The 27,750-nt window shown below is 45.2% G+C and overlaps 1 long non-coding RNA gene across 1 annotated transcript; it reads right to left on the bottom strand.

Annotated features, from left to right (window-relative positions):
- Positions 1 to 20,914: 20,914 nt before the first annotated feature.
- LOC144167208 (uncharacterized) lies at positions 20,915 to 26,008 on the bottom strand. The gene is made up of 3 exons (XR_013321886.1): positions 25,540 to 26,008; positions 25,356 to 25,479; positions 20,915 to 22,231 (listed from the first exon to the last, which is right to left on the bottom strand). It is a non-coding gene; the product is annotated as an uncharacterized LOC144167208 (long non-coding RNA).
- Positions 26,009 to 27,750: the final 1,742 nt, after the last annotated feature.

The following is a 27,750-nucleotide window of genomic DNA, read 5'->3' as shown; positions in this document are numbered from 1 at the left end:
TTGCTCTGATGAGGACTCGTAAAAAGGAATTTTATTCGAGTCTCATCACACACGCCTCTGGCAACACTAAGAAAATATGGAATATTTTAAAAGAAGTTATAGGACACTCCCAGAAGGTGCACTTAGCCCCTGACAATGTTACTCAAACAACGGTTGAAACCTTTAACTCTTGCTTCACTAGTGTTGACCCTGACTTAGCGGCCAAAATTTGCACAAATAACACACACAATTCTATCCTTAAGCCAATAAGCAACACTTTTGTTATGGAAGACATCGAATTGAATGAAATAGTGGCGATAGTTAACAGTCTTCCCAAAAACAAAGTCGCCGGCCTAGACGGTATCACCGCCCGCCTCATTCAAGAGAACATTGACATACTTGGCCCCATACTATGTAACCTATTCAACCACTCTCTCCTTGATGGTATATATCCATCACGTCTGAAAATAGCAAAAGTTACTCCTGTATTTAAGGAAGGTGACCGATCTGAGCCATCCAGTTATCGACCAATTTCAGTTCTAAGTGCTATCAATATTTTTTTCGAAAAATAATTGCAAAACGCGTCCACAAGTTTCTTGAAAAGTACCGCGTCATCTGTCCGCAACAGCATGGATTCCGCCCGCGATACTCTACATCAACAGCTGTGCTCTCACTTAAGCAAATGCTTAATACCACCCTGCAAAATAATAAACTTGCCGCTGTAATATTCTTAGATCTTCAAAAAGCTTTTGATACAGTCGATCACAGTATTATGTTAAATAAGCTTAAAAATTATGGCTTCCGAGACAAAACCTTTCATCTATTTTCCAGTTTTCTTACCGACCGTCAGCAAAAAGTGTCCATTAACAATATAACGTCTTCACTACAATACATAACAACAGGTGTTCCACAAGGGTCCGTGCTTGGGCCCTTACTGTTTACTCTCTATGTAAACGACTTGTGTCAAATAATTTCTTCTGAAATGCTCATGTATGCCGATGACACTGCTGTCATATTCACAGCCGATGCTGAGGATGAACTACAGGATAAACTGAACATAGAGCAAGATAAAATATCAAACTGGTTTTCAACAAACAAATTGACGATCAACACGAAGAAAACTAAATACATGATTTTTCACTCTCCGAGAATCTTGTAAATTACAGCATAATTAAACCGATTATTAACGATAATGCACTTCAACAAACCAGTTCCTTCAAATATCTAGGTATTATCTTTGACATCAATTTAAATTGGAAGAACCAAATTACGCATGTTTGTTCGAAGGTAGCATCCGGATGCTACGCCCTTTTACAAGCTCGTGATTGCTTTGACGCAAACATCCTGCTTATACTTTACCATGCCTTTATCAGCAGTCACCTGACATATTGTTTAGAGTCCTGGGGTTGGACGTTCACTACGTACCTTAACCCCATCAGACGATTGCAAAAACGTGTGATTAGAATTATGAATTTCGCCAAATACAATGAACACAGTAAGCCTTTGTTTACTCAACTTCGACTATTACCTTTCGATCACATGCGTGAGGATAAAACGGCTCGAGTCACATACAGCATAGTCAGGAACAATCATCCATTTCCTGTCTCCTTATTTAATAGTCCATTACGGCACACAAGAAATTTCAGCCTTAACAATTTCAATCTTCCCCTTACTCATAATGTTTATGGTGAGCGACTTGTACAGTACGTTGGTGCGAAAGTGTGGAATAAAATCCCTGTTGACCTGAGGAATGACCGTAACTTCTGTAAAAAATTGAAAAATCATTTTCTGTTGTTATATGCACATGAGTGTCCCCGACAGTAGAAACGTACTTGTTTTTTTTTTCCTTTTTGATCGCAGCACGATCACTTGCGTACAGTCGCAAAGTTCGCGGCCTTTCTTCTTCTTCTTTTTTTTTCAAATAGTCATCACGTGTTATGTTGGTATTGGTTGTATTGGTATTGGTTGTATCGGTATTGGTTGTATTGTATTGGTTGTATTAATTGGTATTGGTTGTATTGGTATTGGTTGTATGTTAGTATTGGTTGTATTGGTAGTTAATCAGTATGTTTATACGCTGATTGATAACAATGAGACTGCTTATAACAATGTATTTCCGAATTTCGACCCACAACTAGCCTTTCGCTAAGGGTCCAAGCACTGTTTGCAAATATTATGTACCTATGCTTGAAATAAACCAATGATTGATTGATTGATTGATTGATTGATTGATTGATTGAACCAGAAGCACTTATCCCAAATGGCCAGGCTTCTAGTGACAATGCCCACCATTTCACAGCTTGTACTACTGCGAGAACACACGAACATCGTCCGCATACGCCAGGTCCTTCACTTCAGAGTTATGTAAAAAAATCTGGAATCTAGTCGTTCATTATAATCGTTAAACATAACGTTTTCATGCATTGCCAAACAGCAAAAAGCAGAGGGTCAGCCCTGGTGCAGCAAAAGTTGCACGTTAATGGCCGCTAGTGACTTGTTTAATATTAACCGCGTGGTGCACCCGGGGTGCACCGAGGCCACTTCCCTTTTAAACACAGACCCCACATTGACATGGTGCTATATCGAAAACAAAATGTAGGGAGAGACGCAGTCAAATCCGCCCGTTTGGTGAGCGTGTCCCCATTGTAAGTTTGTCGGCAATCACAAGAACAAGTTCTACGCGATAGCGATCGCCATCACTTTAGTCAAGATGTGGCTTAAGTGTACGTACAAATTAGATGTTTTGCCTTCCCGTAAAGTCAATCTCATTTACGTCTGGCGCAGCGTTCCTTCCTTTATTTTTTTCGCGTAACTTATCCAGCTAGATTTTCGGAAGCTTTAATAACTGTTTCTTTAAATAAATCCTTTTTTTCTACAAGTTCATAAAAAGCAGTCACCGCACTAATTTCTGAATCCTTCTGTCCTCGTCTGGGTACCCTTCTTCAAGTGTTAAATTTATCACCCTCGATTTCTATATCTTCAATTTTTCCCCTATCTGTTGTAGCGAACAGTCTATCATTTAAACGTTTAGCGTTTATTTTCCAGAGGTCACATCACAAGACAGTTCTTCGCTTTTTGGACCCAACCAGCCAGTTTAACCAGACAGTCATCTGAAACCAAAACATTGGATGTACAGCGTGGTTCAAGCTTGTCTAGTCTAGAGCAAGCCAGCGCTGTACTCTGGAGCGGCTGTTGACCTAGGATAGGTTGTCATTGCGCGTGCAGTGTTTTCGGACAGTCTCGGGCTCGTCGTCATTTAGTACGGGCCACTCAAATTTTTCGAGAGGGACAGATATGGAAAGGAGTAGGTAATGCGGCTCGGTAGCAATGCCTCGATGAATCGGCAGCGGCCCTCCTCCTTCGGGCTGGGGCTCCTAGCCGTTACGAGCCTCAGGAGACCTATGATCTGCGTTACATGGGAGGAAGGGGTGTGTAGGACCACTGTGTTTGGCGATTGGATTAGATGAATTGACCGACTATTATTATGCGATTCACAGTTGGGACAGGAGCATTGTTCAGACAAATATGTATATTGGGTGTTGTTCTAGGTGGCGTGTGTGATGGCACGAGGACTTGGGATTTTGATGGCGAGTTGTTCAAACCAGCTCCCACGGCTGCCTGTTGTACCTTCACACTCCTGCTCGAACTGACGCTTCCATATCAGCATCGCTGCCCCATTCACCCAAAACGTGATATCATCAGCGTACATACTATAGCATAGCTGTGGGATATTGTAGAGGTTATGGGGGGAGGTGGTAGGTGGCGAGATTAGAGGGGAGGGGAAAGAGTACTGAACCTTGTGGAGTGCCAAATAACGCAAGTTAGTCGGTAGGAACTTGGAGGTAGTCGAATTTGTAACGTGCAGTGCGGTTTGAGAGGAATCGCACACTTCCGTAAAGCCTAGAGGGCTGCCCTTGGCTTGTCTTCTCATGCCTGTACTGCCAAACTATGGGCCTCCGGCACCGACAACTCCTGGTCCGAATTAATTGAAGCCCACCGTCCGGACCAGATACATCGCCTGGCTTAACACACTCCTGGCCAACTATTTCTGAAGGAGGGGCGAATGCATACTAACCTTACAGCAACCCCGACCACTCGCATTCCACCTGATTAGACAGATTGCATAACGATTCGTCTCCTACACTGAAACCCTACTTATACAGCCCGACGAGCTGCTCCATCGCGTGCCCTCGTCGCCACTTCGCCCTCCATCTTTAAACGCCTTCTACCGGGACTCTGTAGCACACCCGCACAAACCGGTCTTCACTATCCCTGTGGTCTTCTGGTCGACTACTACTCCTTCACGTCCGTTACAATTCCCACCACAGCCCCACATGTTGAGAGAGGTGGCCATAACCATAGAACTTGTGCACCGGCATTTCCCTGATGTTATATTTTCCGAATAAAATGCGGAAATCAAAACGTTTGCTAGCGGGGCTATCTCTACGCTTGCCTTCAAAATTCGCCTCCAAAATTCACCCCCAGCCAACTACTGAACTTCCATGGTTACCGACACACACGGGACAAAACAGCGCACATAAGGCAGCACGAGTACTCGTCACCTATGCGCCCGACGAGAGCACCTGTTTGTGGTTTGTGGGAAACGAAAAAGAAAGCAAGTGTACTGGGAATATCTTTCCGCTGACCTGCATGCAACCCAGTGCGGGCTGAAACCTCGATAGGCCAGGTGCCGCCTTCGGTGTAGGTTACCGCCTCCCAGGACGTAGAGGGAAGCCCAAGTGTCCAGGGCGAATTGGTACGCCCCTCCTGTCGGCGTTTGTACACCCCTTCCCTCAAAAGGGGAGGGGTGTACAAATGAGGAAAAAATAAGAAATGAACGTTCTAGTAATCACACATACACAAGTCTCGCGTTGACTTTCTTTGTTTTTCGACTGCAATGAACAACTGATCGTTCGGCGGTCGCCTTTTTGGAACTATATAGGGCTGGCAGTTCACAAGCTATGAGAGGTATCCTTGAAAGAGTGTGGTACCTGATAATCCTTATCAGGTACCTGTGGTACCTGATGAGGGTTTTAGTTTGCGCTTCATTGTGCATGCTTGCTGTGCCATATGATGATGGTTCGAAGGGTCGTTTAGTCGCGGACGCCGATTATATTCTAAGCCCGTCTCCGCGCTGCCCGCGGAAGATATAGGTAGGAGATGAACGCTACCGGGCGCTAACCTCACGACAAGACGACCTTTTGCAATCTGCTGACCCCAGAGTATAATTCTGCAGTATCAATCGTACTTTCGTTGAATGTTCCCGAAATTAAGACACACTTGCTTCTAAATGGTGATCCCTATATGAGGTATGATTTTGGCAAATGTAACTGGCATGGTGTCAAGTACGAGCGCTTCGCTAGTTTATGTAAGCCCACAAAACCGGTTTACATCGTAGTCTATAGCCGTAGCATAAAAAACTCTGGTTACGGAGACATTGTAAGTACATTTCATGGTAGTGTAACTACAATCAGCATCATGCATACGCCTGTTCCGAGACGCCGGTCTGCGAAACACGCCTGCAGCTTAAGCTTGCCGAGTGTACCTCACTACGATCGCGTCAGAAACATTCACGTTCTCGTAAAGACACTCCATTTGCGAACACAGGGACTGCTTCACATAAGCATAGATTTTGAACCCCCACAAACGGTAAATCTCGGTTGTGAACGCACCTCAAAAGCAGCGGCGACAATGGGGAACGGAACGGAGACTCCCGCGGCTACTTTCGAAACGGGCCGCTAGGGGGATTTCAGTGGCGCCCCTACAGGCCACGGTCGATTCGTATACTGTGTCGCCATCTCGTAGCGTGTCACCGCCGGGGAGCATGTCTTACGCGGCCTGGGATACCACCCTCCACTTCCCACTGTCGTCGCGCTTCCATCGCTGTGAAGTGACGCGTTTAAACTTGGGGCATTAGCAAAAGGAACCAGTAAGACAGCGAAACAGGACAAAGCGCAACTAAGAACTAGTTTATTTCGCTAAAACGGATGATTGGGGGAGTTGGTACATATTCATACTAACAGCGCAAACAACACGAGACAACAGCGCTGTGTTTTTGCCTTCTGTTTTTTCTTGACTTGTTTGCGCTGTTGCTATGAATTACTTATTTAGACACATTGAACATGTATATACGCTGCATTTTTAAAAGCAAATACAGAAAGATCGCGAAAAGAAAAATGTCTTGAATAACGTCTGATAAGCGCAGGCGCGGGTTCCATGGAGCACGTCCTCAGTTCTTAGCGTGACAAGAAGTCTACCTCTCTTTTCGATAAGGCTATTGATGGTTCTCCTATTTAGCACCCTTCTTTTTCTAATACTACCATGCTGTAGGCTTCCTATATCTCGCGCTCTATTTTACTACTTAACCTCGGGAGAACGGCTATTTTCTTGTATTCCAGAGTGCATTCAGATCTGCAACACAGCGTTGCTGAATTGCTCGGCGCGTTTGACAACTTGCACGAGAAGTTATGCTCCCTTAGTATTTCATTAGGCCATAAGCCGGTCTGCTCGACGTATTAATTGCTAAAGTGGGGGCCAATTTCAAACACCACCCTTTGTCCACATTTGAAAAATTTGCGCTTGGTTCGCAAGCGGGGTCATGCGGAGGTCTGTTTACTTTCTTGCACAGACTTTTTAATTGGTTGCGCACTGAGAGCACAAGCCGTACGCGGTGTGCGACAGCCACACTGGTTAGGCTTTGGGAAATTGCGTGGACGTAAGGCAACACCACCGGCGTATTTCCCTTTTTTTCTTTCGCGTGTGCTCAGTCCTTCCCCGCCATCCTAAAGACTTTTTCTGCGACTGATGCTATCACTTGGTCCGGGAACCTGTGTACTCTAGTCATTTCACCTGCATGCTAACGCTCGCGTGCACGTTATGACTGTTTGATTTCGTGATGGCATCTGCCAGACATGGCGAGGCGAAGGGGTGCTATTACATTGTGTTCCGCGAGCGCCGGAGCCTGCTCAGCCCGGCGGGCTGGTTGGCGGAACGCATTCCTTCGGTTTTGTCGTCTGCTTTAGCGATGGCCGTATTGGGCCTGTTTTGGCACAGCTTCGCGTTAATCCGCGCTGCCTCCGCATGGCTTTATTAACTTGTTCGACGGCACCTCCGGGGTAACCCGCACCCGACGGAACTAAGTGGACGTACGAAAACATACGTTAAGGATTGGTTTGCAGGACGGGAAAATAAAATGCAGAGACCACATAGAGACATCTGGCCGCCAGACAAACGCTACCTATTGCGCACTGCTTGCCACCAATGAGAATCCGTTTTCTAAATTTGTGAATGCTAATTCAGTTGTGTTTTAACGGGTAGTACAACAACGCGAAAGCAGCAACTGTTTCTGATAAATAGCGATCATAAACGTTCCCTACGCTTTTTTCGAAATTCCTAAACGTACTAAAGTAACCAGTTTAAATCGGTATAAATGGCAATTTCAAATCTTACATACCAAATTTTTTTGTTGTCTGCGCTTGGGTCGCCTGGTGGTGTAGCCCCGAGCAAGCACATCAGGATGGCTAGGTAGCCGGCGGACACCCGGCCGGGCTACACCGGAGGGCCCGCCGCTCTGACCAAGCCGTGGACGATGCTGCGGCGTTCGGGACACCGCTCCCGCGAATTCCAGCAAACGGTTGGCACAATCTCTGGTTTCACTCTTTGTATAGTCACGTGCGTGAATTCAGGTGACATATCATGAGCAACTGTTGTGGGTGTCGTGTACAACTTTGCTTCCCAACCACCTTCACAGCGTGGATTAGATCCAAATTCTTCAATGTTTCGCTGTAAACGCTGTAAACATACTATGCGGATTGTTATTTTTCACTCAGTGTAAGTTTCTCTCTTGACCATGAACAGATGAGCCTACATTTATTCCCGAATATCGACAAGAAGTGGAAATGCGCTCTTCACGTACTATATAAAGAGCAATTTTCATTTTTAATCATCCCGTGTTGCTGTGCGTCGAACATTCCACATGGCGACGTAGGTGTCTGGGGTGAGATCAGACCTCCGCTCTCTTCTGCGTAATGTTTTGCCACCAGCCACATTTATCTTGTCGCATTTCATAGAACTCTATCTGCCTTGGCCGAGTTGGACGCGACACCTATTACCACTGCAGGTTGCAATATAGGATTTTTTATTGCTCTTTTGGCCCTTGTGCCTATGATATAATCCTGAGCACAGGTTTTCTGAAAGAGCATTTCCTCTTACTCACCGTTCTAACGGGGGCGCTCTTTGAACTCGAAGGGTGACAGCCTACTCCCCAGCCACCGGACAGGGCTGCTCGACGCCACCTCACTTGTCTACTGTGATGGGAATTCTTTGTTGAAGTATCCGGTATGTACAGCCGATACAACCGAAAGCAGACTATTCAATGCCGAAATTTCGGCGAGCTGGTGATATTTCTTCTACATGTTAAAAAAGCGCAATAGACGGGGACAGAAGAAGAGAGAGTGACACGGGACGAGCGGTAGACACAAACTGAGGCTTTACTGACATGAAAGGCAACATAAATAAGAATGCGCAGAAACGCTAAAAAAAGATACAGAAGACGTAACTTTCACAAAGAATGTCATTGAAGCTCCAGATGGGCTTTTTCTTTGTGAGCAAAGCCAGACACAGTGTGCTCACGCAGTTGTCATTTTCCTTGATATTTTGCTTTATAATGCATAACGCCTGAAAGACCGCTATTTGCAGCTGTGTCCTAAAGCCGCACAGGACGCGTGTTCCCTGAAAGTCAGGCGTGCATGAGCACCACTGGAAGTGATCTGCCAAATGTCCTCCCCCCGCGAATCAATTTATGGCTGCGGGATGCTCTCTTAATGTTACAATAATGCAGCGTCTGGTCTGTCCGACGTAGCATCTTAAGAGATTAAGAAAGCACCACGCAGACGTAAATTGATTGGCAAGGGGAGGAAATTTGGCAGATCACTGCGACGGTGTTCTTGCACGCCTGACTTTCAGGCAACACGCGTCCTGCTCTGCTGTAGCACACAGCTGCAAAGAGAGATCTGTGAGGCGTTCTCCATTATTACGCAAAATATCAAGCAAGATGACAATTGCTTAAGCACACCGTCTCTGGCTTTGCACACAAAAGAAAAAGCCCATCGGGAGCTGCAATCACATTCTTTGTAAAAGCTACGTCTTCTGTATCTTTTTTTAGCGTTTGTGCGCATCTTATTTATGTTTCCTTTCATGTCAGTAAAGCCTCAGTTGGTGTCTAGCGCTCGTCCCGTGTCACTCTCTTCTTCTGTCCCCGTCTATTGCGCTGTTTTACCATGTCGAAGGACAGCCGCAAGGGCATAAAACAGCACACAGGTAAGTTTGGAACCAGGCGATTCCCACAATCTGTACTGGGCAGCCTGCAGCGTCGAAGTTGTGCACTATATCCTTCCGGCTTCCTCAAAGGCTGAAGGACGCACAAAGCGGCCGAAAAAATGAAAAGGGGGGCGCAAGTTCCCTTTGCAGCCCCTCTTCCACCACGTTTCCTTTATCGTGCTATCTGCCTGTCTCGCTTCCAGCTTTTAAGCCGTTAGCCGTCTTATCTCCTTCGCCGAGGCCCATATGTCCCTAAACAACACGTGGGCACCTATTTCGTCGCACGCATGACGAACTTTCTCAGTTATCTGACCGTTGTACAACTTATTTTCTCCTTTTACATAGCGGATTGTTACCAAGCGGCCCATGAACAAACACCATGTGGCGTAAAAGTCGTAACGCCTGCTACACACATGGGAACAATAGTTCGCTATGCGGCATGCACCGTCTGGCAGTAAAATGAGAACTTTCTTTGGAACGTAAATGTGTAGCTGCCTTGAGTCGTAGCAGTGAAATTCTCGAATAGGTGTTTGGAAACTGTTTCATCACGCAGTGGTCATACAAAAGAAATAACCGAACAGTGGGAGGCGTATCAAATTTGATACGCGGTAATTTAGATGCCAGAAAGTGATGACAAATCGTGTTATTGTGAGACCAAAGCCTAGAGTGCCGTTTTTGATACCTTGACGAACTTTTCTCTGTGAGTAACGAAGGCGCTGAAAGTTGGCATCGTACCCGTTTCAATTTAATCGGTGGAAACTGAGTATTTTACTCTTTCGCCCCAACTTCTTGGCCACTTTCTTCATAAGGAAATATTGCGAGACTAAAAAATTTTCTAGGTGGTGATGTTTGAGGCCCGCGTACTTTTTATCGTTGCTTCAAGTTTACATGTATCAAATTTGATGTAGTGGGCCTTCATTGATGACACAATTTTTGTATCACTTTTGGTACGCTCTACAATACAGTTTGCAACCTTAACAATTTCACCTGTTGGGTACTTTGATTTTTTAGGACCAAAAGAAAGGAACATATTTGACCACATTTTCGCCGGCAAAGATTTAAGCGGTTTTTGGGACTTGTCGAAAAGTGACAATAAAAATTACATTCCACTCTCCGCCACGAACTACTCCGAGACGAGCAATGACGAACGAGCAGGCAACAGATCGCGAAACGAATTGCTCCAAAGCAATCATATCGACAGCCGATCCAACAGGGGAAACTGTATGACCGCAAGACCAAAATTTCTATTCACATCTTGCTTGCTATTGTTCCTGTGTACAAGATTTATTGGGGGATTGACGAGCATAACTATCAGGTGACGGGTCCAAGTACACAATTTGTTTTAGGCGTTAATACATGTAGCTCATACACCATGCTACCTTCATCTGCGTCATGAATGCATGGAATGTCCACAGATGCCAGAGCCATCAGTCGAAGGAGCGGTCACTCAATCTAAAGACATTCATTGCTAGCATAGAAGAAATACTGACCTGCAGAGGAAAATCGCCAAGAGGACGGCCGACCAGTGGACCTCTGCCTTCTTTGAAGAACACAAAGGTCTCGCCCAGTCATCCCAGATATTACGTTCAAAGAGACGGCGCTTGGGCGTCTTGCACTTGTGGCGAGCAAGCGACTTCGATGCAGGAGATGCGCCAAAGGGCTCGCACGCCTAGCACAGTTGTGTGCGCGAAATGGGATGACAGACTTCACCTTAACATGCAACGCAACTGCTTCTCCTAATGCCACCAGCCAAATGTCTGCATGTGGCAAGAAGATTGCAGAGGCGCCCACTGTATCATATATAATGCGTTCATTATTGTTGAGATGTTTGAAATTTCGTTTCGTTTTTGGAAGGAATGAAGTCCCATAAGCCCTGAATTAAGGTACACACGTTTCTGGGATTTTAATTTTTCTGGAAATATGTTTAGGCTTTCCGGGGTTACATACACGCGAACAATAAAAAGTAATCACTACTGGCTGGTTAAGTGGCTTAAAACAATCAAATAAGTTTGTTTTGGGGCACAAAAGTAAGAACTGTTTCCCAGCTGACTGCTAAGTAAGCATGACACGTTGTTCAGACGGCCTAATTTCTTTTTATTTCAATACAATTGCGTACTACTACGTACTTCAGAATACCTTAGTTTGAAAAGTTTTTCAGGTTCGGTAACGTAAAAAAAATGTTTATCGCCATTTTCTCCGATTTACCATGTTATCACCCAGCTGATAGAGTTTTATATTGCTAAAGAAAATAAGTAATTCTCGCCTACAAATGTGACGCCATATTGACGGCAACTGATTTTAGCGCTTGTATAAGTAAGCATTTTGTTCCTTTGTTTGACTGTATCAAGAAAAACCCGTCATTGAGAGTTTAAATGATGAGAATGCTTCTGCACTGGTGCGATATAGGAATTTGAGTTGAAACATTCCGCGGTTGTTCTAATATAGAATCAGTGGTTCTACACTACGTAAATGTACCGGCAAAATAACATGTACGCTAATTAGATACTTTGAACTGGAAATGTATATCAGAGAAATCGAACAATCAGGAAGTTTGGGGCATGTATTGATTTTGGTGGACAAATTCTTTTGGGTAGTATATGAAGCAATACATAATATTTCGGAGTAACAACGTCGTTATGATTTGTCTTGGGGGTTCGCCAGGTGGTGTAATATTAGTGGTCTTTTCCCACTACTGCAAAACAAATTCATTACGCCTTTTCGAAGAGTGCCGTACTTAATCCAATGAATCACGATTGTTTTAGCACGATATTTAAACTAACTTACAACCAAGACATGATCAAATATGATCAAAGGCACAGCTGGAAGGCGTCTCAATGGTTTTGAGACTCGTTGCAGCCCGAAATAAGTAGAAAAAAGGGTTTCCAAGGATACGGCTAGAGACATTGCTTTCAGGAAAAACACGCGACATGTGGCTAAGTGGCTAAACATGCAGAAAAATTCTGGTAGTCACTATTAGATCATCACAATTGCAGTGACGGCTTGGATCGCCAACCAAAAGTAACAGAACTTAAGCTTGCTGATAGAAATAGCTTTCGCGTGATGACCGGCGCTCTGATAGACACGATGTCTTCCCTACATGGGACATAGACGATATTAAAGGTAGCCATAATTAGATCATCACAATCACAGTCAAGTCTAGGATCGCAATCTAAAACTTACAAAGGAACTGATACCTACTGATACAAATAGCTTTTGCACGACCAGAGCAACCTAGCGCGTCTCTAATATACATGATGCCCCTGTACAGGTGACATAGACGATATTCAAGGTGAGCAGAGCAACTAAAATATGAAAGTGAGCAGAAAACCAAACGAGTCCGAGAAGAAGCGAATATTAGCTTGAAGCCTGAAAAAAGTACTTCAAAAACAAAAAATTCGTACTTCCTGGTGATAGCTTGCAGCCCTAAACGGTACACTCAAAACTACACAAACCGAGGCAAGTGGCAAAACTGGTATAGAACATTCGATAGCAAGGAATAAAATATTGGGATTGTGAAAACTGAATATTTTCCACTGCTCCTTTGTCAAGAAAGTAGCATTACCACTCAAAGGCACATCGTGTGTGTTCCGCATAAAAGATTTCGATGCTCCGGCAAATGCTTAATTGTTGAAAAAATAAGCAACAAATACATATGGAATCACTCCGAAGAAGTGCTGCAGCCACACTCGGGAACCAAAACCAAAAACCATAGACCGCACCCTCACGATGAAGGAAACCTGAGGTAAAATCTACAGAAGAACGAATAATCTCCGCCCCGGGCGCAGATGTCATTTTTGTATGGCCAACGACCAGTTTCGCGTGGGATCCGGCCGAATACAAGTTATGCTAACAACCTGGCACTCTCCCTCACATCATATTAGAGTGTTTGCAAAACCTCAACCCCCTCCCTCTTCCATCCCCCTTCCTACAACTGAGCTGTGGGAGAACCTGGTACCAGCAGTGATCAGGACATCCAGACACTTGTGGCCTCCAGAGCGAAGGCTGCCCACTCATCACACGGCTTCCTTGAATAGGAAACCGCTCCTACTTCCCTGGCTCAAAAAATCGTTTTAAGCGCGAATGCACTTTATAAGCGACCCCGAACCTTCCGCCGTCCGCATAGCAACAGCTGCGGGTGCGCGCGCTTTTCGTCTTCCTTAGCAACGGGGGGAGATGGGCGCGCGCTGCCTGGCCGCTGACATGGCACATACCCACGTGGGAGATTGGCCAGGAATAAGTGCGTATGTGTGTGTGTGTGTACAAAATGCATCATGACAAACAACACTTTAAATTATTAGTTACACTTCAATCAGCATCATCAGTAATAAAACTCCCAGGCATTTCCCCGAGGGTGAACATGGTTAAGTGCGAATGCACGGGGTGATGCTATGAGGGGGGTAAAGTTAAAATCCGTTGGGATTCGCCAGTGAGTTAACGTAAACTCCCCCGTGTGATCACATTGCGATTCCCAGGAACCATTAGACTGTAAGGCACCATACTGTGAATTAATAAATAATTTAAGTGCGATGCACTTTATAAGCGACCCTGAATCCGCCGTCCGCATTGCTCCTCCTCCTCTCCCCTAGCAAAGGCGCGAGGAGCGGAGAGGAGCGTCTGTAGCAACGGAGCAGCGACGTCACAACCCACGTGACCCGCGCGCGCTCCGCATCCCGCGCCGTGGCTGCGCGCGCCCGCGCCGGCTCCCGCATAGCTCCTCGCGCCGTCACGTCACACTCCCACGTGACCGCGGGCTGGTGCCTTTGCGTCTGCTCCCCCTCTCCTCGCGCCGTGACGTCACATGCTCTGCAGCTGGCGCGCCTCTCCCCCCCGTTAGGTTTGCACTCACCCTGGGCGCGCGCCTCTCCCCTCGCCTGACAGCTCCCCCTCGCCGGTACTGCGCCTCTCAAGGCGATGGCACAATTACTACGCCGTGTACTCTCGGCGCAAGAAATGCATTCGCACTTCCTCACGATTCCCTTCGGGGAGGTGGGGGCAATTTTTTACTCACTCATTCACTCCTCTGCAACATCGCGGGAAATGCGCGCAAACTGGACGTGCTCAACCTGGCACGAGAAATTTCGAAACACTAACACTCGTTCTCGGAATAGACTCCTATCGCGGAGCTTCAGGGTCTGCCTCTTGCCAGCAGCGCACTCCTGCCTTTATCCTTAATACAGCCATTATGACCAAAAGGCTGCAAAACCAGTACGACAAGTCTAACTCGTCCCAAACACGGCACATGATTGTGTACTGCGAACACGGCCAAACGCCAACCAACCCTGCGTGGTGGCTCAGTGGCTAGGCGTTGTGCTGCTCAGCCCAAGGACGCGGGTTCGGTTCCCTCCCACAACGGCCGCTTTTATAATGGAGGCGAAAGCAAAAACGCCCATGTGTACGACATTTCGGCCCACGTTAAAGATCCACCGGTCGTAAAAATAGTTCCGGAGACAGCGTGCCTCATCGCCTGCGTTTCGTGGGTGCGTTAAACCCTGCCATCAATCAATCAAACGCCAACCAAAAAAAAACCGGGAAGACGGCCGTGATTTCTAAACCAACTCAATGTCTTCTTTTAAAACATTTGACAGCACTATTTCTCGCCTAATGTGCCACGAAACATATTGTCGCGGTGGTATCAGTCAAACAGCGGTTCCCTGCTCGCGGTGTGCGTAATCGCCGCGCTCTGTACAATACCCAGTAAAGGACACGTGCCATGCTTCTTGGTCAGCCAATTTCTTCGAAGATGACGGCGTGTGTGCACTGCGCTCGCGGGCCAGACTGAGTGGCCCGACCTCCGTATACCCTTGCTGCTTCAACTCCTGCATTGAATCTGGTTAAGATGCCATGCATTTATCTTCAATGGGTACGTGTCTTACTCATAGAATTCTGAATTTCGTGAAGTGTTGCACATTAGCCCGTCAAACTCTAGAAATATGCCTTATACTCATAGTGGATATCTGCCAGAAAGAGTTTTTATTTTGGGAGGAGCGAGAGGGAGAGGGAGAGCATGAGATGAGGAGAAAAGATACGGGAGGCATTTACTTGGCAGGGGCGCCAGACGACTATCGTTTTTGGGCGAAAGATTCCCGGCCAATTTTTTAACACAAAGATGTTTAGCAAATCGTTATATTTCGTGCCCGCAGTTAAAAATACCAACAGATTACCGAATGCGTGAACGCGAGAGAGGGCATCGCGGCGACCGACCGGCAGTTAAACAAACCAAGAAAATGCCAAGCGCCCGTGTGTTAGTACGTTTGTAAAGCCAAGCATAACCATTTAGGGAGAGTGGCCAAGGTTGCGGCGACCGCCCAGAAGTTGAGAAAGCCAAGAAAATGCCGAAAGGTCGTGTTGGTGTTCCTCGCGGTGACCGCGAAGAATCCCTGGAGCAAGTTTGTCAAGCCAAGCATACCTATTTAGGGAGATGGGACAAGATTGGCCAAAAACCTCCAGCGTTCACCGTAATCGTAGCAATACTTCTCTAAATTAAAAAGACACGTCATAGCATGCGCCCTTCCGAGGCAATGTCCAATGATTACGACTTCAAAAAAGTGAAAGAAGCTCGCACTTCATAGCAAAAATAATGGAGTAAAGGTCGTTCCGGCAGCGAAGAAGAAGAAAATCGGCTGCAATCGTGGACTTCAACCTTCTTGCTGGTCGTGAAGGTTACGTACATTTTCACTACCTTCAAGTCTTACACGTTCGTACATGTTTTTTTTTTTTCATGTTTTTCTTTCACTTCACCGGTGTTTTCGCGCAACTTATGCCATCAGTGAGAGCAAGAAAGCTTCTGTACAAGAACATTTACTAGTCTAACTTTCTGCAACACAACGTAATAAACTCCTGGTGGCCACCCTCAACATTGCCAAGCTATTTTTTTTTGTCGCTGCGTCTGACCGCAGCAAGAAGTACTTCTTGAAGGGAGCATACTTTTGTGATCGCGGCGTTCATTTAAGTCTTTTAGAGTCCTAATAGGGTGGTCTAGGCAATGCTCAAGAGCGCAGAAGCCGAACTGAACAAGTGAACAACGAAAAAACGAGCGTTGGTATTTCTTCGTTACCCAGCTTTGAGAATGTTTTAGTTGTGATATGCCCGTTCTTCAATTTTCTCTCTAGAGATGTTATTCTTGTACATATATTTTGGTTCGATCCACTTCACCGCACTTGTCCATTCTTATTAGAATTGAATCTTGAAGTACTTGATATGTTCAGCCGATACAGCCGAACGGGGATAAAAAAAACACACATGTTATCCTGGAAGCAGGTGATTCCCACAATCCATTCTCGGTAGCCTGCAGTGTCAAAGTTACGCACTATATCTTTCGGGTTTTATGGATGGCTTAAGGACGCACAAAGCGGCCGCAATAATGAACAGGGAGGCGCAGTTTCATCTTCACAGCCCCTCTTCCACTACATTTTCTTAATCGCGCTACCTGCCTAGATCACTTATGTCCTTTACGTCGTTAGCCAACTTATCTCCTTTTCCGGGGCCCTTATGTCCTTAAACGACACGTCGGACACTATTTTGTCGCACGCATGACGAATATTTCTATTTATCTACCCGGAATACAAATAATTTTCTCCTGTCAGGAACCGGCCTATCACCTACCGGCCTGTGAAAAAGCACCATGTGACCTAGAGGCCGTATAGTGGGCTGGAGACCTCAGGTCAATAAATCGTCATGGGATATGGTCAGTGTGACAATAGAATGAGAATTTTCCCTATAACGCTGATGTGTACCTGTATTGAGTCATCGCCGAGAAATCTTCGCATAATTGTTTGCAAAACTCTTTCAACGTGCAGTGGTCGAATAAATACTCACACAATAAACATGAATCACTGCTGACTCATTTAAAGGCCTAATTTCTTCAAAAAATTTTTTTTTGTACACAAAAATGAAAACTGTTTCACAGCAGCCTAATAAGTAAGCCGGACACGTTGTTCAGACGGCTTCATTTCTGTATAGATCTCCATGCAGTTGAGGACTACTAACTATTTCAGTATAGCTTAGTTTGGAATATTTTTCATGGTCCATAACGCAAAAGCAATGCTTATCAGCATTGCCTCGTACATACTAAATTATCTCCCCGGTGGTACAGTTATACATTGCCTGAAAAAAATAAGTAATTATTTCCTTTAAATTTCCATTGCACTGAACGCAACTCGTTTTTAACGATTGTATAACTATATTTATTTCCTTGTTTTTCAGTACAAAGAAAAACCGGACATTGAGGTTTTAAAGTGCAGTACTGCTTCTGGACGGTTCTGATATAATTCTTCAGGTGGAGCATTGCGCGATGTTTTATTATAGGGGCAGCAGTGTAACACTACGTAAAATTTACAAAACAACTTACAAATATGTTAATCACATACTTTGAATTGTAAATGTCTGTCAAAGAAATGCAAGAACAATCAGGGAATTTCGGGCAAGTATGCACTTTGGGGGACAAATAATTTTCTGTGGAATATGAAGGCATGCAATAGTTGTCGGAGAAACAAAGTAATGATTTTGCTTGTAAGTTGTGGCGAGGGGGAAACGCGGAACCACGCGAGCGACCGGTGAGGAGGTACCGTCACCCTTGTTCAGCAGCTAGGTACGCATTGCATCATGGTTCACGCGCAAACCCGGCCATCCAATGGACTTAACATTCCAACAGCGCTAAAACGGAACAGAAGACCGATAGGACAGATCACTCAGTCCTGTCGGTCTTCTGTCCCATTTAGGAGCTGTTATTGAAATCTTAAGTATGCAGCAACAAGCCCGCCGTACCACGCTTTTGCCGTCCAAGGGGACGGCGGAGCCAGTGACCTGACGTCATTCAGAGAGGTGACAACTGACGCGGGAAGCGGACCCCGCGGGACTCGGCGAATCGACGACAAGAGAACAGGAGTGAAGGAACAGGGCTCGTCTCAACTAGCCTCTACCAACATCGTTCTCCGGTAGCGCCCGAGTCGAACGACTCTGGCCGCTCAAGCAGCGTGGGACCCGTCGACGTCACAGAATACGGAAGCGCTAGAGTGGTCTTGGGAATAAACCACCCCTGAGGAAAACCGCCCGTAGCCCTTGCCTCTTGCCTGCCGCTCAATTCGGCGCTGTTGCCACGGCTGGCCTGAGTCGAGGATACTTCGAGCGTTACCCACGCCACAACGTGTACCAATTGTTGTAATACTTGGGCAGAATTTTTCCCACTACAGAAACTAGAAATTCATTCGGCCGTTTTGTCGAGTGCCGGACTTAGTCAAACGGAGCACGATAGGTTTAGTGTGAGATATCAACGAACAGCGCCCAGAGTGGCGATACAATCAATTTGCGATCAAGCCCAGGAACCCCTGGTTTAGTGCCCAGCAGGAGGGCATCTCCGTGGTTTTTAGACTCGGTGCAGAGCAACCGAATGCGAAATGGGATACGAAAGAATAAGGCTCCAGATCTTACATTCCCGAAAAGGAAACGCCAAGATGTTAAGTGGCCAAACACGAAGAGAAATTCAGGTAGTCATAATTAGGTAAGCACAATCACAGCGAAGCCTAAGATGGCAAACTAAAACGTATAAAAGAACTTAGGCCTGCTGAAAGAAATAGATTTCGCGCGGCCAGAACCACCGAGCGCGTCTCTTATAAACATGATGTCCCCCGTAGAGGTGACATAGATGATATTGTAGGTAGCCACAATTAGATCGCCAGAATCACAGTGAAGTCTAGGATGGCCGACTAAAACATATAGAAAAACCTATGCCTGCTGATACAAATATCTTTCGCACGACCAGAAATGCCGAGCGCGTCTCTAATAAACATGATGTCCCCCGTACAGGTGACATAGACGATATTCAAGGTGAGCAGAGCAACTGAGAAGGGATACGAAGCAAAAGAACAAAACAGACCGAGAAGAAGCGGATATGTCCAATGCCGACGTCAAATTTCTACTCACCTGGGAGGCTAAACAACGCGTTTTCAAGCTTTGCTTAGCATCAGGCTTCACTTACATCAGAAAAAAAATTCGGAATTTCTTGCGATGCATTGTAGCCTTAATGGGGACATTCAAAGCTGCCAGAAACAAGGCATGTCGCAGAAACTAGTATAGTGCGTGCCATAGCAAGGATTAAAGTATTCGTAATGTGGAAACGGAATATTTTCCACTGCCTTCATTACCCGGGAGGCAGAAAGACCACTTAAGGCACAACATGTGTGTTCTGCTTCACGGATTTGGATGTTCCGACAAAGGCTTAATTCCTTATGCAATAACACACAAATACATGCAGAATTACTCCACAGTAGTGCTGCTCCCCAACTCGAGACAAAAAAAACAAAACCATAGACCACCCCCTAAGATAGTAGGAAGCAAGAGGTATTATCGATACAAAAACTCAGAAAAAGCTGCGTCCAATGTCCAGACGTGTTTTTTTTATTATGGCCAACCACCAGGGTCGTACGGCATCCCCTGCAACATCGCGGGAAATTCGCTTAAACTGACACTGCTCAATCTGGCACGTTTGAGCCATTCCGAACAAAGTGCTATGAAACGGGAATGAGAACGCTGATGAGACCCTAACACGGCATATGAATGTTCAATACGAACGTTGCCAAACGCCGTTCGCCGTGCACATTGCACCGTTCGCAGTGCAAACGTTACGCCGAAGAATAGACGCGACCTTTATATGGATATCTTTTCACGTCTTATGAGATACTGCACAAGTACCATCTGATAGAGACGAAATATCTGTATAATATTTTTGTTGCTTAGCAGACGAGATGGTTTCATCACTTCGTAAGAACAAAATTGTGTTCAGACGATTGTGGTATTGGGCGCTTGCAATGTACGAGTTCTTTCGTGTGAGGTAGCCAGTAAAGGACGCATTTTGTGTTGCCTTTTAATATTCAGGTGTAATGCAGGGTTCCCCTTAGAACACTGTTTTCGCTTTATCTTCAAGCGAAATTTTTTTTCCAGACTTCTTGTCGCAGATGTGATTGCGACACTGCACTGCTGGAGATTAGCTGATCTAGAAAACCTCTTTAGTGCAACAGACAACTACTCCTGAGCTCAACTTCCTGAAACCCTCGTGGAGTACACGGGACTGGGAGTAAGACCATATTCTTTCTTTTGTTATCTTTTTGCTGCTGGCATTTCTTGGGAGTGGCAGGGGGAGGAACGAATATTTTCTGCTTAAGCTGAACATGCTGCGCTGCCAACGAATTGCATATGGGCGCTGTCGATGTCTTCACGTCTCTTTTCGAACGCCAATAACGGACTTTAGTAAGGGTGATTTTCATATAGGCAAACTTCGATTGGCATCGCCAAGCAAGAAAACGGCGGCTTCCGAAATGTAGAAGTCAACACTATTAACACCAGCATGCTTATGGTGGGTAATATTCACCACCAAGGCCGCCACTACTGCCTAGGATAGCCGCCGCACACAACTAACATAGCATCATATTTGCCACCTACTCCCATTTTCAAAATTTCGCCCTGGAATGTTTCAAGTATTAACCCAACAATACCACGTTATTTTTCAGGATTCCAACCTAATTTTGCAGCACGATTAATGCGGCGATTTGCGATCGCGAAGCAGAAATTGATGTTTTGTTGAGAAATTGAGGGCATTGTTTTATCCGCCCAACTTACTAATAATGATCAAACAGTGGGCTATTGACTCGCCGAAACGTTTGGAGACCAGAACACTAGCCTGACGCTGCTCCACTGCCTTCAACTGGAACGCAGTCAAATCAAAGAGGCCCAACCGTTACTTTCAACACATACGTCTTTTTTGCCACCCACACACTATGTAAACGAACAAGACCGGCCAACCGCTGTACAGGTGCAGAATAAACAATTTACTCACATTTTTTTATACATCAAAATTGCAGATAAACAAGATGTATTCACACTTCTTTACATAAAAAGTTAAGACGATTCAAATGCAGCTCTAGAGTACAGATATCATTTTTACGGCGGAAAGTACACCAAAGCAAAATTTTTGTATACATTTATTTACTGAGGCGAAATCTATTCGTATAGAGCAGCAATTACACAGTTTTTTATCGGGTGGTAACTGAAGGCTCATATTGAGAAATTCAGGCTTGCCGTTAGGGTCGTCATACGTAATTTACGCGCATACGACATTTACAGTGCCATCCATATTAATTGCTTGCTTTGATAACAATAATTCCCCGTCGAAACGGAAAGCAGAGGTTTAGTCTGTTGCCGGAGCACTCTGGTCACAGTAGTCAACAAATCAACAGGGGGTGTGGATCCTGCTCTCTCTCAATTGTGTTGTGTCTTTCTCTGTTCAGATAAAAATATGTGCACCTGCGTGTCCTGTCCGTGTGCGGCCAGGGACAATAAGACAATTGTATATGCAGCCACTTCTCCATAGGCCGTTCAAGCACAAATACCTTTTCAAGCAGGATACTTTTCAAGCAAGAGTACTCTCCAAACAATCATAGTGTAGCCATGACTGCCTGGAAGGTATTCTCAGCCTTTCTAGCACCAAATAAGGAGTTTATGACCGCGAATTAGATTCCAAAATTGGGCATTAAACTGGAGTTTGGTCTTTGTAAACAGTGGCTTAGCCCCCCAATTAGCGTACTTTGTGGCTAAGTGCGCTCCTGAAGTCCCACATAGGTGACATTTTTGCATAACTGAATTTCTTCTCTCAGTGCTCCATTACCTGGTACACAGAATTTCAGTGAAGTCGACGCTACCGGAAGTTTGACTCCTGCTGCAGATGTGCTGCTTTCATCGTAAAAAGGCTAACGGCAAAACAAGGGCGACCAATGCAGTCAAAATGGAGGCGGCTGACGCCACTCCGCTTCCGTTATTAGGTGGCGGGGAGTGAGTGACCATCATGTCGATGACCTTCTTCGCTGGCCCGAAGTCAGCAAGCTTGCACTCCTCGGTGTCTTCACGGGTTTCCTCGGTGCACTTGGAAACCTTGGCTTCGAAGTCACTGCGGTGGTCGTAATGCAAATTATGAAACTTGAGCCTGTAAGTTGTCTCTAGCAGCGTGGACCATCGTAGAGGGCACCAATTGAATGTTTGTAGCGTTTAACTACGAAGCATGTTCAGCCTATTCATATCTGACTCAAAGCCACCATTTTCTTGCCACCTATCCCAACTGTGCTGCACTTATACTTCTTGACAGGCCCCGTTCGTTGTTTCCTCGGTGCCTGAAGCGACACACACACACGCTGGTACTGTCATCCATGCCTGCGCCTAATGCGGGTAACGAAGCCTGGTTAGAAGACTGGCTTCTCCCAAGAAATGCGAACGAACTGAAAACAAATGGCATGAAGTAGTTCTAAGCGTGTTTGGGTATTTACATCTGACTCTGAGGCCTATGATTCCAGTCCAAACAATATTTTGCATTTGAGGACAATAATCGGAGAAGAAATCTGCCTCCAACTTTCTTAATACTTACAAGTGGCTGTGGTGTGCAACTCCAACTGGACCGCGTGCGTGATATTCGCTTCAGTTTCTCAGGATCCGTTTACAGCGATGCAGGCCTCTATTGCCGCTTTCACATAACGGTTTGGTGAAAGGTTATGAAGTTGTATTGAACTCGTTGGAAAGTACCTTATACTTTCCTAGAAGTGGGCAGCATCTTTTCCGGCAGCACTTATCACCAGTTATAAACCATGCTTCCCAGCATTTCAATAAGTTATTCGCTTCAAATAAATTGCATTCCTGGCTATCGCAACTTCTACTTTATAGCTTCTTTTAACACATAGTTTAGCACTTCTGGTGCCCATAATTCCGGTTCACTACAAACACCAAACACGTGTTCAAGAACACCTCTGGATACCTCCCACTCCATTATGGGAAGCCAATCCATTCTATCACAATCCTTGCGATAGGTTGGGGCAGGGACCTCATAAGAGAACACTGTGACCTTTTTTGGGTCCAGCTTACTTTTTAAAAAAATGTGACAAAACTGTTGTGGCCATAGCACTATGTTGTCCACGTGGACGCAAAATAGGTCTAGCATATTCCGTTCATTATTTCTCACAACACACACCAAGCCTCGGTATTACGGCAGAGGGCCGAAATTTTCGGCTCTTCATTAATGCCCAAAGCACTACTCCGCTCTTTGTTCGAAAACTCCGCCGCCGAGAGGAAGCTGCCACCGAAACGGAAAAATCGGCAGGCACTTTTTACCAGCTGTGAATTGCGAAAGAGCTATAAAAGTTCTAACGCCCCTGCATGCCTCTTCCACCTTTCCACTGCTATTGTTGCGTCTTCGTGTGGGCTCAACGTGGCAAATGCTTGATATGACGCGCCGCTTCCGTTGATCCCAGCACTCACAGCCGAAGCTAGACTCTCTGATTTCCACGTGCTTCCGTGGAGACCCATGGGGTGCCTAGCAGTGAAATCTCTTTTTATTTTGTTTTTATTTGGCGAGCATCGAACCATGTGAGTCTTCGTAGCCGCGTGGGCGAATTTTCTTCGTTTCTAACGCCTCCGGCAGCACCAAAACCAACATCGTCGTTTTCACTGAATGGGCCGTCCACTGCCTTCATATTAAAACACCGCACAATTTTTCTACCATGTAGTTCATCATTCTCAATAGGCCTCCATTGACGCTGCCTCACCGGGTATTCAACCTATGACCCTTCTGAACAAGGAGCAGTAGTCTAAATCTGACATACACGAATCACGGCGCTGTGCAATGCGTAGGGTGCTGCTTCGCCCACGAATAGAAGGAATGCGTAAGCTGCTATTTGTACTGCGTTTTAACGACCTGATTGTAAAAAAAATTACCTTTGTAAACGTAAAGCAGCAGCAGTAAACTTAGTAAACCTTGGCCAGATTGCCCAATTACGCAGTGTAACTAAGTTATGCATTGCGCCGCAATTAAGGTTGCGGCATGTATGCCTCAGGAATTTCGTGGCTGCCCGAGCAGAATCTTGCTTTTACTCTGGTTGAAAATGTTTTAGTTATCATCGATTTCATTCACATTTTCTGGGGTGCCTTGTGATGGCGAAAAATCGTGCACCGGAATAAAGACGATCCCACATTTTTGTCTTTGAGGTTGTATCTGGGATCCAATTTACATCAGTTAACGATAATCCTGACACCTAAGCAAAATTTATTGATGCCTGATGCTGTTTGAGACACATACTTCAATTATTTTAACATGGCAGTTTTAGGGCCAAGATAATACATGCGAGCAAAAATACTCAACGTCAGTGCGATCTGGGAATTACTATTAAATGAAGCTCTCCCATCGCCAGATTTATTTCTAACAGAACTTCTCAAACAAGCCAGGTTCTGCCAATCCGGTAATGAAGTGGTAGTTGATACCGCTAAACCAAAGGAAGGCAGAAGAGCTCCCAGTGTATTTGACGGCAAGCTCCACTCACTACAATATTCGTGTTTATATTCAACACGTTCAGACAGGCAAGGTATTGCAGCAGAAGAAGGGCGAACGTGCTGCCACATCGATTCCGAACGGTGCTGACATTGTGTACAAGAACACTCGGTTATCTTCTGTTGTGGCTTCGCCTCGAAGTATATTGCCGCATCCTCTCCACATACATCTGTATTTATCATTAGCTAAGTAAGCCCACAGGAGAATGCTAAATCCCCTCTGAATACTTTTTTTGTTTTGCAAGAAAATAAATGTCCAATATCCTAGCTTGCCAAATCAATTACACAATTAGAACTGCTAAAAACTTGTGGCACTTTCTTGTTTGCAATGGTTTAAGAAACCGCATGCTACCCGCGAGGCCCCCCTGCTTTGCATTGTATTATATGACTGCAACACAATCTACGGAGGATAATTGGTTAGGGAAAAAGAGAAATATTAGGTTTCGCAAAGCCGTTGTGTCACAAAGTCTTTGTGGTGAAAATCCAGTTAACATAAGTGGCCGAGCTAAAGAAGTGGGCTGAGATTTACGTGCAGTGTTATATTAACTGCGCAGTCTATTTTCATTATTAATAGGAAAGCACTGTTACAGAAACGAAGCCACCATCATAAATGATCGCTTAAAAAAATCCTAAAAAAATCATTTCGTCCACTACACCCACAAGCAAAAAGCCCGTGACAACGCGATAAAAAAAGGTATTCTTACTTCCAGTAATGTTTCCAGTCGTCTGTCTGGAAGTTGAGTTTCGGAATAGGTATGTCGTTTGTCCCAACGCACCTTATGATGTCTCCAAGTCTCCAGCAGCTCGGTGTCGCGATCACATCATCGCCTAGGAGTCAAGAAAAAGTTCCGGTTGAAGATAAAGTGGAAACAACGTTCCGGGTCTTACCTCTGAAGTCCACGTAGACATGAAAGGACAACACATAATGCGTTCTTTAGTGACTACATCTTACTATGAGGCTAATCCATTGCTAGCGCCCAAAATAAAACGCGACTGAACCCTTTCGGTGCCTATAAAGGGAAAAACCATCCAGTCTGCTAAGGAAAGATATCATAATACAGTTTCTTTCATCCATACGAGATGGTGCTTGTAGAGTATTGCCAAGAAGCATGTTTTGGGTTTGTTTCTTTATGTTTTGTTTTTGCCGACCGTCTGCGCCGGGCTGTGTTATCGTGTTATCCGTGGGACAAATGACGTGCACGTTCTATTCTTTATGCCGCCCGTGTTATCTCATTTGATAGAGTGTCGCCAACTAACGCCACAATCCTGGAATAATCTTCTATGATCTAGAGTGTTCGGGACTTCATTCGACTGTTCGAGAAGCCCTCGTACCGAGATATAAATGACCGCAGGGCAGACGCCGCGGCATTCGATTCGCGACACCAGTCTGCGCACGTTACTGTGTGAGAGAAAGAGAGAGAGAGAGAGAGAGAGAATAACTTTAATGAAAACCAGCGATGTTCGCCGAGCCGTCGGGCTGGCTTGCTACGCTAGATGAGAGAAGAAAAACAAAAAAAAGAGAAAAAAATTTGTAAACGAAAAGATGTTATTTGATGCTGCCAAAATTTTCAATCTCAAAACTCTGTCCAGTTCTGTGCTCCGAAGAAACTCCAAAAGAGCATTGATTGCACGCGCAGCCTGACTGGGACCCGACCATGGACCCGAAACAGCCCTCAGCTCAAGTCCCGCACCAAGCTGCGTTTACTGCTCTTTCGCCGCCTGTGTATTCCTTCAGTTTTTAGGGACGCACAAGTTCGCTCCAATAAACTTGTTTTCCTTGTAGACAACTGCGCCGTCTTTGGCTACGTGACATCCGGTGTAGGTACGGGTTACGCACACTTTATGCTCCGAACAACCACTGGAAGCCACCGAGCCCCCTACACCGAGCCGAACATAAAATTTTCGTGTCAGTGCTCCTTTAAGGTCTACTTATATCAGCAAAAAGCGCTTTGATATGTGAATGGGTGACCGAGATAATCGCGAATTCGCGAAACCACAATTCCGCCCTTTTATTCGGTTAGGAGGGCAATTTCTGAAAAACCCGCCTTAGTGAGCACCTATTCAATTACACAAAAAAACTCGTGAATTTTCAAGTCTCTAGGTCTAACAGTTTTGGCTGGGCGTCGATGAGTCAGTCAGTCAGTCAGTCGGGCACTTCTCTTTATAGGTATAGATGACACCTGCTCCTACGGGAGACCCATAGTTGCTGAAAGTGTCAACAGATGGCGACCGCTAAGCGAACGCGGGAAAACTCAACAGAATTTTACGTCCAAAAGAATGCAGAATAAAAAATCCCGCTGGCCTTCTTATCCGCACGTTAGGACAAAACCCTGAAAGTGTTTTTTGGACCATTAAATGGGAAGCATTTTCAAGAAAAAACGAATGGGAGATATCATCTGGCTGGGCGGTTATTTACGAAAGTGTAAAAACACAGTGCTTTCCCGAAATCCGGCTTGCCTATATTGGAAGGGTGTCAATGAAACATCTTGTATAACAGTTTTGAGATACGTGAGTAAGTTGCATATCCCAACGAAAATCACTTTGATATCTCAGATGGCGGGCGGTAAAAAAATTAATACCTGAAAAACTATTTTACCGCTTTTCACTCTCTCCGTGGTGGAATTTTTAAAATTTAAAGAAATGTTGACCTCCAACACCGTAATCAGAATGTGCCCTTGCAATCTGTAGCCGTTTGAAATTGCAGTTTGGCTAGACGTGTACATAACCTGTCAGGCCTCTTTGGCTCATCAGCCGTGTCATTTGTAAAAAACAATTTGACCCTTTTACCGGCATCGCAGAGCGACATCCTTAAAAAGCGGTTCTGTACATTTGTATGAGTAACATTTTCTAGCAAAAATCAGTTGGATTACTGAATCGGTGAAAGATTTATTTGAGAATCTTTAGGAACACAGTTTTAGTTCCGGAATGCATAATCACCTCATTGGTGTAGGCTAGAGCGAAATAAAAAAACTTGTTTTTAGGTACTCTTAAGGACTACTTATATCATCAAAAAGCGCTCTGTTATGTGAATGGGTGACCGAAAAAATCGCGAATTCGCGAAACCACAATCCCGCCCTTTTCTTCGGTTAGGAGGGCAAT

This window comes from Haemaphysalis longicornis, unplaced genomic scaffold (assembly GCF_048455015.1).
Source record: "Haemaphysalis longicornis isolate Haplotype H1 unplaced genomic scaffold, Haemaphysalis longicornis Haplotype H1 scaffold_2, whole genome shotgun sequence".
Taxonomy (NCBI): Eukaryota; Metazoa; Arthropoda; class Arachnida; order Ixodida; family Ixodidae; genus Haemaphysalis; species Haemaphysalis longicornis.
Note: the sequence above shows the minus strand (reverse complement) of the source record. Positions and strands in the feature narration are given on the sequence as shown.